Here is an 18,669-nt window from a genome sequence, read left to right on the forward strand (position 1 = left end):
GAGAAAGAACTATAATACTTTTTTTTATTTTTTTTTTATAAGACAAGTGAAGAGTGCCTTGGAATCTTTTTCCAAAGACCACTTTCTATAAATGTTTTTGGATTTTAGAGCAGAATGGAGAATATTTTCATCATAAAAAAAAAAAGATATTTATACTTTCTAAAAAAATAAAATAAAAATAAAAGGTTTCTGCATTATATTAATACACTTGCAAAACTCACCACCACAATGCTAGTGTGTTGTGTGAGCGGTTGCCACAACATTACTATGTAGTTGTTAAGATTTTCTTGGTGGCTGCATTCTAGCACAAGACTAAGTTTATGATATTCCTGCCCCTAGATATGGCTTATCCCTCCTTCAATGAAAGTCTATGGGATTATTATGTTTATTATATTATTGTCTATGGGATTATTATTACTATGGCCATTTTATGCTTCATCAGGCAAAAATTATAAGTATAAAAGTAATAGAACACTTTTCTTTAAAATGCATCATGATCTGAGAACAGATGATGAGTTACATAATGAGCTCAAGTTTGATACTTATAAATATACAAAACATGCAATTTATTCATATGTACACATGTGGAAAAATAATAAACTCAATACTTTTTCTTTGGTTCCACAACTGAAATACCCACATAAAGCTAAATGCTTCATTGTGGGACTGTAAGTAAGATTTTGGAGAAATACCTTCCACCTTTTCATCACTAGATGGCACTCACTACAAGGAAACTACGAACACTGTCTCTGCTCTGGAAAATCTGGTATATCTTAAATGAGTACAAGCCAGCGTACATCGGATAAAGGAAAGTTATTGAGCTTAAATACAACAAGATTTTTAACCTTTTTGTTTTCTTAGACTCAGAACGCAGATAGCTTTGAGTGTATGCAAAAGCACTTTATTCGTCTTTGGCCTTCAAATCTGAGTTGTTGGTCATCAATTCTATGATCATATCATCCCTAGTGAATAAAGTCCTAAGAATCTCACTCATCCCTGACACCCACAGCCAAATAGCACACCCACGGACAAATATGATTAAGGTCAAAGGCTCTATCCATCCTGAGTCATCACGAGTAGCGTTCCTGCTCTTAAGGATAAATCCATGCAGAGGGTCACTGAGAGGCCAGTGTTTGAATCATAGGAACCACCAGGGAATTGGCCAGTTGTACTTCCACACCCTGGCTAAATCAAGCCTGGTCATCTGACACATGCTCTGGGGGGTTTCATGTCAATAAACTGACTCCCTCGCTGGAGATAGGACATGCGGTGAAGAATGTAAAGGGATCGGAGACACAGCTCACATAACTTACAAATTAAGCAACATGCACGGAACACACAATATTCGCACTTAGCAAAATGATTAGAGCAAAGATTTGTTGCTGATCAATACAAGAGCACTAACTATAATACACATGCTATTATACCTCATGATCAAATCTCTCTGACTCACCTTGGTAAAGGCACACCATTCTGTATGCTCTCCCAATTTAGAACTGAGATTAGGAGAAATGGGCCCTGCAGCTCCAGACATGGAAAACAGGTTTGATACGTCAAGTCAAGTCAAGTCACCTTTATTTATATAGCACTTTTTACAATACAGATTGTATCAACGCAGCTTTACAGTGATAACAGGAAAATAATGCAACAAAGTTTGTTTTTAGAAGAAAATAGCGTCACAGTCCAGCTTAAGTTCAGTGATGGTTCATTTTTGTTGTAAAAAAGTTATTAATTTAGTTCATTTATATATCGCCGCTCTGGAGAAAACCGTGATGTCATCATCCAGCTCAGTTCAGTTCTCATATTATGGTGTCAATGCAGGCAGATCAATAATATTGTTGAATATTAAATGTCCCCAACTAAGCAAGCCAAAAGCGACAAAGGTGAAAAAGATGACAGTGGCAAGGAACCAAAACTCCATCAAGGTGACAGAATGGAGAAAAAAACCTTGGGAGAAACCAGGCTCAGTCGGGGGCAAGTTCTCCTCTGGCCAACAAATGAACAGTGTATGATTATGATTCAGGCAGCATTACAGGTCAGGAGTCAGATTGGATCTGATTCTGAACATTCAGAATATTTATCCAGTTCCATCTGGTTGAAGGTCAGAGTCATCACACCGGTATTGAGACGGGTTGGATTCAGTTTTGGATTCAGCTTGGATTCAGTTTTGTAACTCTGCTACAGATGAGAGACTTCCTTGAGTGAAAGTTTGCACAGAGTGAGGTTTGCCGACTATTTCATCCCTATAACAAACAGACTTTGTTTGAACGTTTGCAAACTTAAATTGCAAGGTTTATTTGATATCAATATGAGCTAGTGTAATTTCTTCTGGAAAAGTTATTACTCCAAGAGAAAACGTTTTATAGATTGGTGCGGTCTATCTGCGCTGGAGAATTTATAAAAAACACATTTTGGCATTGCCCAAAGATACTGTAAATACTTTCTGAGAGGATGTAAGTTTTGCATATTTGAATGCCAAAGTCTTTCTTGTTTCTGTTTCCTAATGGGATATTCCAAATGAAACAGCAAGTGCTGATATCTGTTTAAAATATTATTGGAAACAAGTAGAAAAGGCAATAAAACTCATAAATTGTACCAGAAGGATCTATCTACTAAAGATCAATGTGCAGAAGTTACAAAAATTGACATTTTTTCACAAGTACTCCAAATTAAAGTAATAATTTCTTAATAAATTATTGAGAATATCTGGGGAAAATATTATGGTGATGCAAATTAGCTCGGGATATGATTAACAGTTGTATAACGCACCTTTGATTAATTACATTATTAAGTATACAGTATGTACACTACCGTTCAAAAGTTTGGGGCCAGAAAGATGTTTTTTTAAAGAAATTATGTTTTTTCAATAGTGACAGTAAAAAACATTTACATTGTTACAAAAAAGCTATACGTCAAACAAATGCCTTCTTTCATGACTTTCAATGACTTCTTTCAAAAACGTTCTTTTCTTTCAAAACAGCACAACCATATTATCAATGCTAGTATTAAAGACCAACCAGAAAATCGAAATGCCAACAAGGTGGGCGGTGAATTTGGGACATGCTACTAAGAAAACGATTCATGCAGTCCCGATGTTCACCTCAACTAAAAAAATAAAAAAATAAAAAATAGAAGCACACTGCCTCTGTGTTCATACACAAGAAAAACTCACAATCCCGATCGTGTAGAAAGCTTTCTTGCTACATGACATGACATCAACTTTGACCCTCACTGAAAATTGCTATGAAAACAAGAGCAGACTGGAGAGATTTGCTGAAAAGAGACCTTTATGAAGAGAATACATAAAGAAGTCAGTAGGTTAAACCCAATTTCTGAACATGATCTTTTGGGGGGCTGGACATACAAGCTGACCAGTGAAAGCAAACATCAGGTCAAAGCAAAAAGAAAACACAAGGGCAGATTTATAGTTAATAATTTGGACTGCTAACAGAAAGGTTGCAGGCTCTATTACCGCCATCACAATCAACATGGGGACGGTCCCTGCAATCAGTATAATAAATTGCTTGAAAGTGAAAAGTAACTGCTACATGGCAAGTAATCTTTAAACTAAACACATAATCCATTAAGATGCAATCAAACCTGGTCTGGTATCCATGGTGTGACACAACTCGTCCTACCCTTCCATCACAAAGCTGCCATTTTAGCCCTTCGTCAGCAGGTAAAAGCATCATTATTTGTGTCCAAAAACTTTACAAAAGTGCTGTCTGATCATAAATTATCCAAAAGTTTACAGCAGGCCATGCTATTTAGTAACAATATGCACTAGACTAGACTATCACTGACCTAGTTTGCAGTTGGTTGTTTGCTCCTCAATCTAAGCAGCACCTGCATGAATCTAATAAAAGAATCTAAAATGAGAGGCTCATTTGTCTCTATTTATCATTGTCGTAAATAAAAGCAGGGCTTCTGGGAGGAAGAGAAAAGGAGTGATGAGTTTATAATCAAATGAAACAACACAGGGGGCCATACTATTGGAAATACACACACATGCATAAACCGTATAATGTGAAATAATTTAAAAGAACTGTTTCATACTTTAAATGTAATTTATTCCTGTGATGGCAAAGCTACATTTTCAGCATCATAACTCCAGTCTTCTGTGTCACATGATACTTCAGAAATAATAGGCTGATTTACTGCTCAAGAAAAAAATTTGTATATCATCAATGTTGAATTTTTATTTTTTTAACTGCATTTAATGGAAATAGAAATATTGTGTAAAATGCTACATTTCTTTAATGTCGTTTTTGATCATATTAATGTCTTTAAATGCTGAATAAAAAAATCTTTATATATATATATATATATATATATATATATATATATATATATCTATATACATACATACATACATACATACATACGTGTGTGTGCGCGTGTGCGTGTGTGTGTGTGTGTGCAAATACACACACACACACACACACGTATACATAAAGTTAAAATAGTTTGACTTACTGCAAAAGCAGGGGGGGGGGGAAACAAAAAGGAATGTAAGCACTAATCCAAATAGTTTTGCAAAAGTCATTTTAAACACATGCATTTTTTTTTACATGAATATGATGCCTCAGGGGCAGTCTGTGTTCCTTTTCAAAAAGTTTAATTCTGAGACTTAACATGAGGGCGCAGAGAATTGGCAAACTTAATTCCGATAGCATCGTCCCCCACAACGGGAAGTGCTTCACTCGGTTTCATTACACGCCGCAGACAAAGTGGCTAAAAGGTTGAGTGCAAATATCACAGATATTTTGGCATTTACAAAAAAAAAAAACATATTTCCTCCACTCCATTTTCTCACAAGTCAAAACAAAGAAAAAACTTCAGATGTTTTTATAGTGATTGCCAAAAATAATTTATGCCCTCAAGACAGTCAGACAGAAAGGCCATGTCATTCTTCCGTGATATTGACACACAAAAAAAAATTAATTAAAGAACCTTGTTAAAAATAAGCTTCAAACACATTCTAAAGTTGGGAACAACACATTCAGGGCCCTATTTTAACGATATGAAACGCAAGTGTCAAGCGCAAAGCGCAAGTAACTTTGTGTGCGGATCTCCGGCGCTGTTGCTATTTTCCCGGCGGGATAAATGCCTCTTGCGCCCGGCGCAAATCTAAAAGGGGTTGGTCTGAAGTAGCTTCATTATTCATAGGTGTGGTTTGGGCGTAACGTGAAATAAACCAATCAGAGCGTCATCTCACATTCCCTTTAAGAGCAGGCGCGCTTGTTCTAAAGCGGATTCCTATTATAACGGCGGATTTGCCAGGCGCGCGCCAGGAGCGGTTCACAGCCGAGGAGACTGACGGTCTCGTCAGGGACATTGGGGATGGAGAAACCCACCCAAATTAACTTTGGTTAAACAGGCGTATGATAATTTGGGTAAATGTGTAAGTTAGATGCATGCTTTTATAATAAATTGTCTGTCTATCTATCTATCTATCTATCTATCCATCTATCTATCGTAATAATGTATGATTTGCAAAAATGAAAACTGCTGCTTCTGTGTAGATGAGAGAATCAAAGTACGCGTTGTGCACACGCTACATTGATTATGGCCAAGCATGCACCCTTAAAATAGCATATGAATAACATGCGCAACGCGCCACTGACTTTAAACTATTTTTTCCTGGTTAGTGGCGCAATTGTTTTCTAAACCTGCAAAATAGCATGAAGGAACGTTTGCGCCGGAACACGCCTCCTCTTTGCGCTGAACCGCCCCTGGGAGCGCAAGTGTATTTCTTAGTTAACCGACGTGCTTCTGTGGAGGGAAAGATCCGCTTTGCGCGGGTGCAAAATAGGAATGATACATGCGTCGGTGTACAAAGTCAATTGCGCTGGGTGCAAGATAGGGCCCTCAATCTTTATCTTAATTACCTTACCATGGCTAGTTGGAACATGTTTATGATCAGGACTGTGGAAAGGTACTTTTAAAAGTAATGCGTTACAATATTGCGTTACTCCCTAAAAAAAGTAACTAATTGCATTACTTGTGGGAAGTAATGTTACATTACTTTTGTGTTACTTTTTCTCACCTGGATGGGCTTGCTTCGTTTTTTTCAAATAAATAAAGTAATATTTTTTGCTAATGTAAAGGCCCTTCACACCAAAAGTGAAATGAATAAGCCTCAGGCTGAAGGAAATGCAAATTCATGTCTGTACAGTAGAGGGCGCAGCTCAAACAAACCTTTCAGCTGTGCTGCCATTCTGGATTGCAGAAGAATAGAAAAAAAAATGGTTGAAAATGACCATGAAATTAGCATGGTTGCTAATTTATTAGCACGGTTGAATTGGATCATTGAGTGTCAGCAGTAAAAACATTGGTTAATAAAATACATAATGTATATTTGTATTGTTTAACAATTAATTATTTCAGGTTTGAGTAATATTCTGTTTGCATTTCAGTTCTTATTCATTTTGAGGAATACTGAATCTGTTTTTGTGAAAGTGAGATGAGTAAATGCATGTTCACATTTAGTCCAAAACTACAAAAACCATCATGTTTGCACAGCGCGCACAACACCTCTCAATATGGGGACGGGAGAGCTGTCAGTCAATAAATTGGAAAACAAAGTAACTTGCGTTACTCATTTGAAAAAGTAATTCAGATATTTGTTGTGAATTTAAAAGCAATGCGTTACTCGTTACTTGAAAAAAACTGTTTATTTATGATCACTACACAGGTGTGATTGACGTATAAATGTGGATGGTTGTGTGGTGAAGCATTCATCAAGCTCTTTTTATCAGAAAATATCAAGTAAGTGTTGATTCTTCATAATATGACTCTTTAAACTTGAGGAACCAATCTGTTTGAGCAGCAAGGCCATAACTGGATAAAGCAGAAATGGAAATTTTGCTAAATACAACCCACTTGAGCTGCACTCAAGGTGCCCAAAACACTTAAAATCCTCTCATGGTGTTTGTTTCTTGCCTTTCGTTATTTTATTCAGCAAATCTATTCAAATAAAAGCTGACATTTACCCTTAATTCGAAGCATCTGAAAAAAAAAAAATGAAAAAAGCAAACATCACTGCAAAAAGGATGCCATCAACTTTCAGTTGTAGAAGAAGTGTTATCAACTTGAACTTATGCAGAAATTGCTTTCATTATCTCTCCTCCTAGTACAAACATCTGATAAACCCTGTCTCCTGGCAATGCCCATTCAGAAGGCTGTTCAGAGAACCAGATGTTGCCATGCGGCTCAGCTCCAGGCAGTGAACACTTCAGTTACCTGCCTCAGGGACCACCGTCACAGTGGGCAACCTGGATCTTTTGAAAGCAGCCATTTCAGCATACCAAATAGGGTATCAATATTCTCAGCAGATGAACAGGGCACAAATGCGGGACTTTATTTTAGCTGCCATTTTGTCAGCAATCAGTCCTGACAAAATGCATTGCATTGCATTGAATTGCAATGTGTGTGTGTGTGTGTGTGTGTGTGTGTGTGTGTGTGTGTGTGTGTGTGTGTGTGTGTGTGTGTGTGTGTGTGTGTGTGTGTGTGTGTGTGTGTGTGTGTGTGTGTGTGTGTGTGTGTGTGTGTGTGTGTGTGTGTGTGTGTGTGTGTGTGTGTGTGTGTGTGTGTGTGTGTGTGTGAGAGAGAGAGAGATTGTGAATACCCTTAGAGTTCAACTCACCTTAACAATGTTGTTTTAAACACAGTTTAATGACTTTGACAAATTACTTTCTTTCTTGCATGGAACACAAATTAGATGCTTTGCAGAATGTAGTTGGTCATTCTTTTCCATGCAAGGACAATAAATAGGTACTGGAGCTTTAAAGCTTCCAAAAAAATGTTACACCATCATAAAGGTAGTCCAAGTATCCTCACACAAAGGTCTCATACAATTTCTGAAGATGTTTATGATGCTTTTATAGTGCTTTTGCATCCTTTTTTATTCTTGACAGCACAAGTCCTCATTCACTCAATCACATAATCACATGACAACCAAACAGCCAATTTACCAACCCACTACATTCTTTAAATTTCACTCTTCAAAACAGGTTCTTTTGTATCCCATTTAAAACAAAAAATTTAATCATACTGATTTAGAACAATGTAAAAATTACTAAATGATCACATCATTTTCATTTTTCATTTTAAATATCCATTGTGTAGCCTTGAAACATTCCCTACCTGTGCATGCTATTCAAGGGCACTTGTCAAATTAAATTGCACCACAGTTAACATTCACTTTGAGCTTGACCTCAATGCATTATTGTAATTTATAAACTAATCTCTAATTTAGCCTCTAGTGCTTTGCTGACACTTTGAGGTTTGTACTGCTTACATAAGACATTAATTACTACCCTACCAAGATGCACTTTAATATTGTCCTGCTCAGTTTTTAATGTTCTATGGGTAAAACTTTCCTTGCGGAAGACAACAAATGCAGAAAACCAGAAACCCATTTCCTTTCACAATTGGAAACAAGCCCACAGAGACTACCTGACTGGGAGAAACCCTGCCCAGGTAGCTCACTCCATAGTATAATGCACACCATCCCATTCACAAAACCCACAGACATTACAGTATGAATGTATAATTAGGTATGTCTATACATAGAAACAGAAACATATGAAACCCATTGATTTTGACCTAATTACTTTGTGAAATCCCTAATGACAATGTTATTTTTCAATACTAATCTATTTTCTTAATTGGTTTACAAATGAAATGAAATGAAATGTTCAATTGAACCAGACTCTTATTAATTAGGTACTGTGCAAAAATTATTTTAAAAAGGGGGGAAGGGAAGGGGGGTTTTGTAGTCAAGGTCATTCCAGACCGTTGCTTTAAAAGAACACAGTGGGCTCTCATAAGGTTTGACAGGGAAACTGATGGAGGATGGAGTGGACAGGAAATCAAACAAGCTGGACATTTTTTTATAATAATGTGACTTATTTTTAGTCCTCTGGTTGTTCTTTTGAAAGAATGAGGGCAAAACTCTAACTCTTCAAATGTGAAGGCTTTTGTTGGCAGCAACTAATTCCTTGAACCATAAAAATTTGATCATTTAAAGCATAAATCATGTTTTAGACCATGGACCGTGCTGTTAAAATCAAATAACAGCTTCTATTTTAGGACATTATCCCATCAATATTATAATGTTAATGCCCTGAAAACTTTATGCATGAAAAAATTCCACATGGCTCCAAACAAAACGATTTTCAGAGTTCCACGTGTTTTATTGTCCTGAAACCTTCCCCAGTCACACTCTATAAAAACTAATGTGGAGAGGATTGGATAAGGGGACAAAATCAATAAACCATAGCATTATAATTGAAGAAAATATTGATCAAAATGCAGCAAGTATAGTGAAGGTGCACATGCACAATTCTTTTAGACATTATGCCACCATACAGATTTGCAATGCCAAATAGCTAAACATGTACATTGTAAAAAAAAAAAGTCATTTAGTATAGATCCATTTTGGATATGCAATGTCCACTTTTCACAACTATAAATAAAATGTTATGTGAACCGTCACCTCATTCTTCACAACACCTTTGACACCATCACATGGTGAAGCTCATGTTGACAAAAGTGAGCAGTGAGACGTTCATATCGGACCCAAAAACAAACTACATGGTATGTGATCAATATCATAGGCGCCTGTCTTTGGTGCTGCTAAACTACACAGGACCAAAAGCAGAGCCATGCTGCATTCCATACGATCATACTGAATGACTGGACGAGCACGAGTCTCCACTCAGCAGCTGCTCACTGACTCTGTGGTGGACCATTTTTATTTCCTTTTCCACCTCTTACTTGAAACCTGGTGTACGTTCTCATGCCCACAGCCTGTCCCCAGCCACAGCTCATGTTCAAATACTACATTTACGGCTCAACCACAAAGCATTGCCTTGTTTCCTTCTCTTTCTTATTTTTTATCTCTCGGAAAAAAGTACAGAGTCATACGTGGCATTTTTAATTAGACCATTCCTAAATTTTATTATGGAATTTTCCAGTGAGCCCCATATCATTAATGACTTTTGGTTGTTTTTTGTAGTTGTTGTGGCTTGGAATAGAGGTCTGCACTGTGCGCAGTAGTTTTAAAAACAGCAACGGGCAAGAGATAGTCATTTTTTCTGCTTAACCTTGTTTGTATTGATACTGTTTGGGGCAACGCTGCATCACACGAGCACACTCTGGAAGTGTGTCTGTAGACTAGTGTTGTCACGATACCAAAATTATTGTTTCGATACCGATACCAAGTCAAGTATTGCGATTTCGATACTTTTTCGATACTTTTCCTGAAAAGGGAGAAACACTCTCAAATATCATTGCTTTGCTTTATTTTAAAACCGGGACAACATTCTAATCATATAACACACTAATAAATGAACATATGAACAGCAGATATATTAAACATTTGAACAAAATATGAAATATAAAAATATAAAAAATAAATTAGAGCAATGACATTCAAGGTAAACATTTTTATAAATTTAGCAGCATTATCTCATTTATCATAAGAAACATAAGAGCTTTATCTTGATTCTGAACTTTGAATAAAAATATGAACAGCGATTATATTAAACAATGTTTAATATTGGTAACATATGATAAGCCTCATTGGTGATATATTTGACATGTGGGGAGAGAGTTGTGGAAGGCCTATACTTCATGTTAAACATAAATATATAGCAATAGCAGCAAAGACAACGTCGGCAGTGTTGACGGCAAAATAGGCTACAGAATACATTTATATTGTATTTATGTCAAAACTTTCAAACATCAAAATGTAATTTATTAATATGTATTCGTGTCAAAATGACATAGAAACATCTTTTCCTATTCTATTTTGCCTGGAAACGCTTCCAACACGCTTGCGTGTCGCGTGAAAAATAGGCGTCGGTTCTATTTCTAGCATGCACACGTTTTCCGCGCGTCTCAAGCTGCGCCCAGACGCGTGTCACGCAGGCAGTTAACATGGGAGCCGAAATAAAAACGGACACGACACGCAGTCAGTGTGTCGCCGGCATTACACATCTGGAAGGCGGTCTTTCTTAGAAGCATCGATACTAATAAATTAAGGAATCGTGACGTTTTTCATTTCCGATTTACTTTTGAAGTATCGGTTCACCGTGCAACAGAGCAAGGTAGGCAACGTACTTCCATATGTCACTCCTCGCGTCATCTATTTCTACGAGTCCTGGACCACTTGTGCTCGCACATGCAGCCATCTCGCTGTAGTGTTTTGTCACATGACACTGACAGCGGCAGGTTCTTTGCTGCGTGCGTCAGGAAAAAACACAGACGTCCATATGGGAGGCGTTTTTTTTGTGTTTTTTTTAAAGTATCGATACTGATAAATTTAGGTATCGAGACGTTTTTAATTTCCGAGTATCGCGATACTTTTGAAGTATCGGTACACCGTGCAACACTACTGTAGACATGGACACACACAAACTGATGTTTACATACAATTACAGACTACAATGGAAATCTCTTTTTCCAGAGCAGGCCAGCTCTATTACCTCCAAAAACAGAAAGGCCTTACAAGTAACTTAAAGGGGTCACAAATACACTGTCACCTTAAATCAATATATTTTTCCAACTGTCCACCTAAAAATGTTAATAAAATGCTAAAAACAAAAACAAAAAAACATTTAAAACTAAAATTGTATTATGTCATGCTTTTAAAGTACCCCATTATGGATTTTTGAAAATTACCTTTCATGTAGTGTGTAACATAGCTCTAAGTGAATGAAAACATCCTGCAAAGTTTTAAATCTGAAAGTGCACCATATATAAAGTTATTTCTCTCAAAAGTAAGTTTCTTGCAAGTTTCTTGTTGGGACAAATACAGTATACAATGACAGTATGTTAGGCTGCTGTCACTTTAAGACCTGACACGCAGATCCATTATACTGTTACACAAATGCGTTTTCTTTCTCAACTGTTTACGTTCACTTAACCCCTAAACTGTGAGGTTTCTACCAATCTATCATGATTTTTCATGTTTATTTCTATTTCAAAATAAAGGCCTAAACACGCCTAATGAATATGAAATATTCTTGTTGCAAATTGATAAATTACTGCTCCTCTGTAATTTATTTTAAAAAACAGCCACCAAATATGAAAACTAGAGATTGTAAGCTTTCAAATGATATATAGTTTGTCAATATTACTTTAGGTTTTTACTAAGATATTATTGTTCTAAATATATATGGGGGGACGGTGACACTTAAGGGGTTAAAACATAACGTGTTTACGTGAATACGCACCAAGGGCCTGTACCATGAAGCCGGTTTAGGTGGCTAGCCAGCTATGTTTCAGTTAAGTTTCCGCCAACCCTGGGTTTTAGGTACTATGAAAGTAGCTTGGCTTGAATCGGTGTTCGTTGCCATGGTATCTTACGCTGCACGGCTAACCTGCTCCGGGGCAGGTTATGTTCTGGATTCAAGATCTCAGACTGAAGTTTGACCAATCAGCTGAGAGCAAAGAAACATAGGTGACGTAACTTATTCCCAGTGTCTGTTGCAATGACTTCACCTTTTCTTCCAAATCCTGTGACATCTCAGCGCAAATTGTTTGACGAGCACTTCGTAGAGAAAGAGTTTTTAGCCAGACAAAATCCCCTTGCCTTTCCTGATAGTTATTTGTATGAAAGATACAGATTTTCCGCGGAAGGAATGTCTTATCTTTACGAACTTCTTGAGCCGCACATAAAGAATTTAACACATCGAATTCATGCACTTACTGTACCGCAAATATTGCGTTACGTTTTTTTTGTTGCAAGTGGTACATTCCTGCACGGTGGGTGACGCACAGAAGCTCGGGGAAAACACGGTTTGTCGAACCATTCGTAAGGTGGTCCTCGCTCTGCAGGAGTACATGAATAGTTTCATTAATAGTGTTCCCCGGACATTTATCGGCCATGTCCATAAAAGAGGGCTTTTATAAAATTGCCGGTAAGATATATTGATAGGGTGGCATCACATGAACACATTTTATTTTATTTTTTAAAAAGCAAATTGCACAAATGTACTATACAATATAATACATGTTAAGAATTATTTAAAATCTTTATTATTATTCTGTTAATCTTATGATAGGATTCCCTAGCTTTCTTAGTAGTACAAATACGTTCTATATTTATGTAAAATTATGTATATATGTATGTAGCCTATGTGTAATATAGCCTATAGCCTATTTTTATAATATATAAAAAATGTGCATGTATCATTTTTTATATATTATAAAAATAGGCTATAGGCTATATTACACATATAGGCTACACATACATACATAATTTTACATAAATATAGAACGTATTTGTTTAACTTACACATTAACAATCAGCAATCTTTCTCCAACAGTCTTCTCTTGCTTTGGCAGCAGAGACCGTATTGTTTTGAGCTTGAAATACATATTTAAATTCATCGTAATTCTGAATGATTATCTCTTGCTCCTCCGCGGGAAAATATATCGCTCACGCTCTACCCGCGATTGGTTGTTCAGTGTCGACGTCACTCTTTTATGTGCACGCGCGCGTGGAGTAATCATAGCTTGAGGATCAAAGCCTGAGTTGACAGAGAAAGTTGATGAGCTGCATCATGGTACCAATAAAGCCTGATTGCATCGGTTTGGTTTTGTCAACTCAAAACTAATCCTGTAACCCCGAGTTTGTTCAGCTACCTTCATGGTACAGGCCCCAAGACTGGTATTTTGACATAATTTGTGTGTATTTGACCATTTAAGCGCAAAAAGAAGCGAAAAAGAACTAAATTTAGTACTGAGAGGTGGCTTAATGTGCACGCACTTTGGGTGTGAGCACAAAATCTGTGGGAATGAGTAAAATCATGCGCAATCCCACGCCGAAATTCAAGCAATGTAACAAACATTCATCCGGAGCCAATGAAACGAGTGAGTAAGGGGAGGCGGGTTTGTGTGTCAACTCACTGTCAGAGAGATGAAAAAGCAAGAAAGCTCAGCTGGTTTTGTGTATATTCTGTGGACAATTTGTATTGGAAGCGTTTCAGACAAACCTATTTCAGTATCGATATGTATTGAAAAATCTATATTTTTGACAACACTACATATCGCACGTAGTTTATTATTTCAGATGCCTTTTTAAAAGACCACAATTGAAAATTATATATAAAATTCAACCCAGCCAAAGTAGCTACTAGGAGTGACTGCATTACACACCACTGCTGAAATCCAATGAAAGAGTTGGTGGGTGTTAGTGTCAAGCCCTGAGGGCAAGTGATATAAATAGTCTACTAGACTTCTTGTGTAGGTGACTATATGCCTGTTAACCTTGACCAAAACCAATTACTAGCACAATGAATGCAGGAAGCACCTTTATCCAAAACACCACAGTGTTGTGTTAAAATCAATGATGCTGATGTCAAACATCAGCGTGTTCAGTAAATCTCAGTCCTGCATTTTTAGACTGAGGTAATTATTTCCATCTACTCTCCACATTGCTGTTCTTCCTTCTGAAGACCAACCATCATTGAGTTTACAGTACTTAGCTTGCATTCAGTAAACACACCAGCACAGTTGCATGCCCTCTCCTTGACACCCTCTGTTCATTGGTCTGCTGCTGAACGACGGACAATACGTGTGGAGCTCATTCAGCTCCCCCTCATTTAAAGTCTTATCCAAACACAGCCAACGCATCGCAACACATCCTGCCAAAGCCAGCAAGGACACATTCAATCTCCCATAGGAAGCAGAAAAGCATTATGGGATGAGTGGCAGGTTTTTGTGTAAATGTCTCAATGGATTATTTGAGACTGATTCCTCACCCACTCATTTCATGTAACAAATGCTAGATGATGAACAAAACTTCCAAATGCCTTTACAACAGACTTGTAAAGAGTCAGTAATCAGAGAAAATGTGTGTGAAACATCTAAACCCCATTTACTCCTGGTATTAAAATTAGTTTGATCAAAAGTGTCCACTCCAATAAAGTGATTGATCAAACTACATAAATCGATGTGACCATTGCATTTGTACAACTTACCTGTTAATTAGTCACTGCACTAAATGATAGGTTTTATTTAAAATAAGAATAATAAAACAAATACAAAAAATTTAATTAAATTCAAATACTTAAAATAATCAAATAAGAATAATCAAATAAACATATCCAAATAAATAAGTAAATAAATAATAAAAACAATAAATAAATGCATTATACAAACAATAAAAACGGTTTTAAACTGCTTGGAGCAGAAACACTCCAAGCATAATACAGAAAAGACAGAATAATACATAAAAAGAGATTAATCACCAGCCATGCTGAAATACACTCACATCAAAAATGGTTTTCGGCACCAATATCAAACTCTGAACGGTGATATACAGTCATGTCATGTCATTTTATCTGAGTGCGATCTCTCCAAGGATACGCCACATCAATCAGTCAGACAGGCTTTTCACCACGCTGAGAAATGAGGGATGGAACAGACTGAAGATGGTCATCACTATGAGGATATCATTCATGGGAGGTCAGTAATATGGTGGATGGTGGTCTGGCCAGATGACTGAAACCTGAGGCGCAGAAAAACTCTCAAAAGCAGTCAGGATCTCGGCCAGAGGCTTTAGCTCATTTTAAAGCTGCAATTTTATGATACAAAAAGCATTAGATGAAATATAAGGATTACACATACACAATCAGATCATAATTAGTGTTGCTTGCTAAGGATCAAATTAAAATGTTCTAAATCTTAAATATTACACTTCAAAATGATGAAATAATGTTAGAATTCAATGATGATTTTGAACAATGGAACTGAACTTTGACGGTTGATGATGACGTACTGTAGTACGAGAACACAAAGACACAAGATCGCTTAAGAACGCTGTAAGAATTGAGAAATTAGAAGATGCCGGACAGTCTGGTTGAAGAGCGACCAGACCCTGAGAGAACAAAGGACCTCTCTGGAAATTAACATTTGAACTAGCCCTCGTGCACTATCGAGACGAAAGTCTTACCTCCGAGTCATCCTAATCTACATCTATTTCCCCCTTCTCTCACCCCCTCTCTTTCATGCTCAGATCACCTGAATTCACCCAAGAAAATGTATAGTTTAATGTGAATGATTAACATCGAGTATTATACATATTTAGTATCATTTGAAATGTCTCATTGCGACTGGTACAAATGTCTCATTTCCAAATAAGTAAAACAAAAGGTAATAAGGTCTTCTTATTATTCCAATATAATCTTCTCTCTATTCCAGAGCATTTGATGTTTTGTATCGATTATCTTTGAATTGATTATGAAATTGGCATGATACATTTACCTGACATAATAAATTGTTACATTTGATTATTCTAACTGACTTTGACATTATTTTCGTGAAGAGAACAAGTGTGACTCCCAAATGAGGAGCACCAGAGGGTTAAAAAAAAAGGGGGGGTGGGGGGGAGATCTACTGCAAAGTTCACACAACCCCAGCTGTTTTCCTCTCACACTGGCAAACTGATTACACACCCCACCACAGCTAATAAATCCATGTAGAAATAGAGGGGGACTCTTGGCTAAGCATGAGAGCTTCTGAATAAGTTTTAAAAGGCTTCGAAAAAAGGCGATAAGATTTATGGAATTGCATATGGAGCTGGTTACATCTCTGCTGTAAAAACAGGGCTTCAGTTCAAGTTCACAAATGTTTCATGTAGGAGAGATTGAAAGCCAGACTGTTCTTCAACACAAGAGCTTCTTGATTAAATACTCCTGATCGACAAATACATCAAATAATAGACATCAAGCCATCAAATAATAAAGCAAATGATATCCAAGACTTGTTTTTATTAATATTGTTGATCTCTGTCAGTTAGTCCAATATTTGCATTGTGCCCCATTGTTAACTGTGTGAGCTAAATTATTTCATTTTAAACAACAGTAGGTCACCAGCGGGCATCATTAAACCTTAACCACATGAAACATGTCTGAACCTAAGTAGCAGAGGGCACACTACAACTACATTAAAATTGTGTATTTTATGCTTTAAAAGTCTTGAGGCCTATTTAAGCCAACTGGTTTTCCATTTGAGCTGATCTGCACTCTAAGCACTTCAAACCAAAGTTAAAACAAAAGTGGTTATTATAAGTGTATAAAATGCAGCAATATGACTAGTAAGCTAGAAGGGCTACCAGGGATTGAAATTTATGAAACTGTGCCAGTTAAAGTGGTTTAACTTACAGCTAAAGTGTGTCATCTGCTGGTGTAGCCAAATTTTGTGCCACCTGAATCACAAAAACAAAGAATTCTTTTTGGGTTTCACAAAAGTACTTGCATTAGCTACTTAAGTACTCTTTAGCTACTCGTTAAAAAAGTTGTCTTCTCCATGCATTTATTCTTGCAAGGTCTCTCAAAAATCTGAATGGATCAGAACATCATAAAGGGTGGGCTTTTTTTAGTCTGTAAGGTAAGCAACAACCCAGAACACCCAGCAACCTCATTACAACCAGCCACAACACCACAGAAGCGAAATTGCATGGCATGTCTCAGTTTTCTATTTAAAGGTGTGGCAGTGTACAATCTCTCCAGAAACAGCCAAAAGAAACAGTAATTATGAAGAGCATTACAAAACACAGGACTAAACAAAACCTGAGAGACAACCACAAACACAAACCAAAGAAATCTTGGCAGTGGCATTCAACAATAGAGTCGAATACATACCAAATTTAATATGTTTGCCCTTCACCTTTCTGCTATTTAATTTGTTATCTTGGCAGTATTGTCTAAAGCATCAGTAATTTAGAACATGTCTGATTGTAGTCAAGCTATTATGATTGAGTTGTGCACAAAATATTCTTTACACACTGTGCAGAAAATAATCTGTCAATTGGCTTTATTGACATCCAGCTATTAGACATTTAAAAATGTAAATGGTTTACTGAAACAAGGGCTAATGATTGACATGAAAACCAGGCTACAATTATGGGTCACATTAGACACACAATCATGAAGTCTAAATTTAGAGTCCTTACATACTACATAATTAATGCCTTTCAAAAAGCATTACTGACAAGCCATTTCTAATACGCAGTTTCCTGACGGAATCTAACAGATACCAAATGAAATCGCAGTAATTGGATGCAAATCACATTCAGAAGTTTTTTGGACATGACCCTATGGAAATACCGTGTTTTTGGACATGTACCCATCCACAATATAACCAACTAATCCATATGAATAGAGAGGTTTAGTCCAAATTTTCTGGAGAAACATGATCGCTTTATATGATGAACATATTTAATTTAGGCTTTTATTTACAAATAAACATTTATCAACTCGCACATCAGTTGTGGTAAACAGCAGCAAGTATGCTTGCTTGTCGTGCGAGAACCAATGAGGTTCATTCTCGTGTGTTACACAGTACATTCATTCTCGTGTTACGCAGCACGTCTGAACTTCTGCGAGAAACAATAAGGTTTGTTCTCGCGCATCAAGCAAGTACGGTTGAGCTTCTGTTCACTGATCAATGTTTATATGCACATAAAAGCCTAAATTAAATCTGTTTATCATATAAAGTGATCCAGTCTCTTCAGAAAATTGGAATAAACCGCTCAATTCATATACATTAGATTAATTTTATGATCACTTTATGAACTTTTGAAGCGACAAATATCATAATTTGTGTTACGAAGATGAATAGGATTTGGAAAGACATGAGGAGGAGTAATGA

The 18,669-nt window shown here is 36.8% G+C and overlaps 1 long non-coding RNA gene across 1 annotated transcript; it reads right to left on the reverse strand.

Annotated features, from left to right (window-relative positions):
* Window positions 1–7,521: 7,521 nt before the first annotated feature.
* On the reverse strand, window positions 7,522–15,762 carry LOC309507563. The gene is made up of 3 exons (XR_014209184.1): window positions 13,683–15,762; window positions 11,403–12,252; window positions 7,522–10,175 (listed from the first exon to the last, which is right to left on the reverse strand). It is a non-coding gene; the product is annotated as an uncharacterized lncRNA (long non-coding RNA).
* Window positions 15,763–18,669: the final 2,907 nt, after the last annotated feature.

The sequence above is a fragment of the Leuciscus leuciscus genome (genome assembly GCF_965113295.1).
Source record: "Leuciscus leuciscus genome assembly, chromosome: 10".
Lineage (NCBI taxonomy): Eukaryota > Metazoa > Chordata > Actinopteri > Cypriniformes > Leuciscidae > Leuciscus > Leuciscus leuciscus.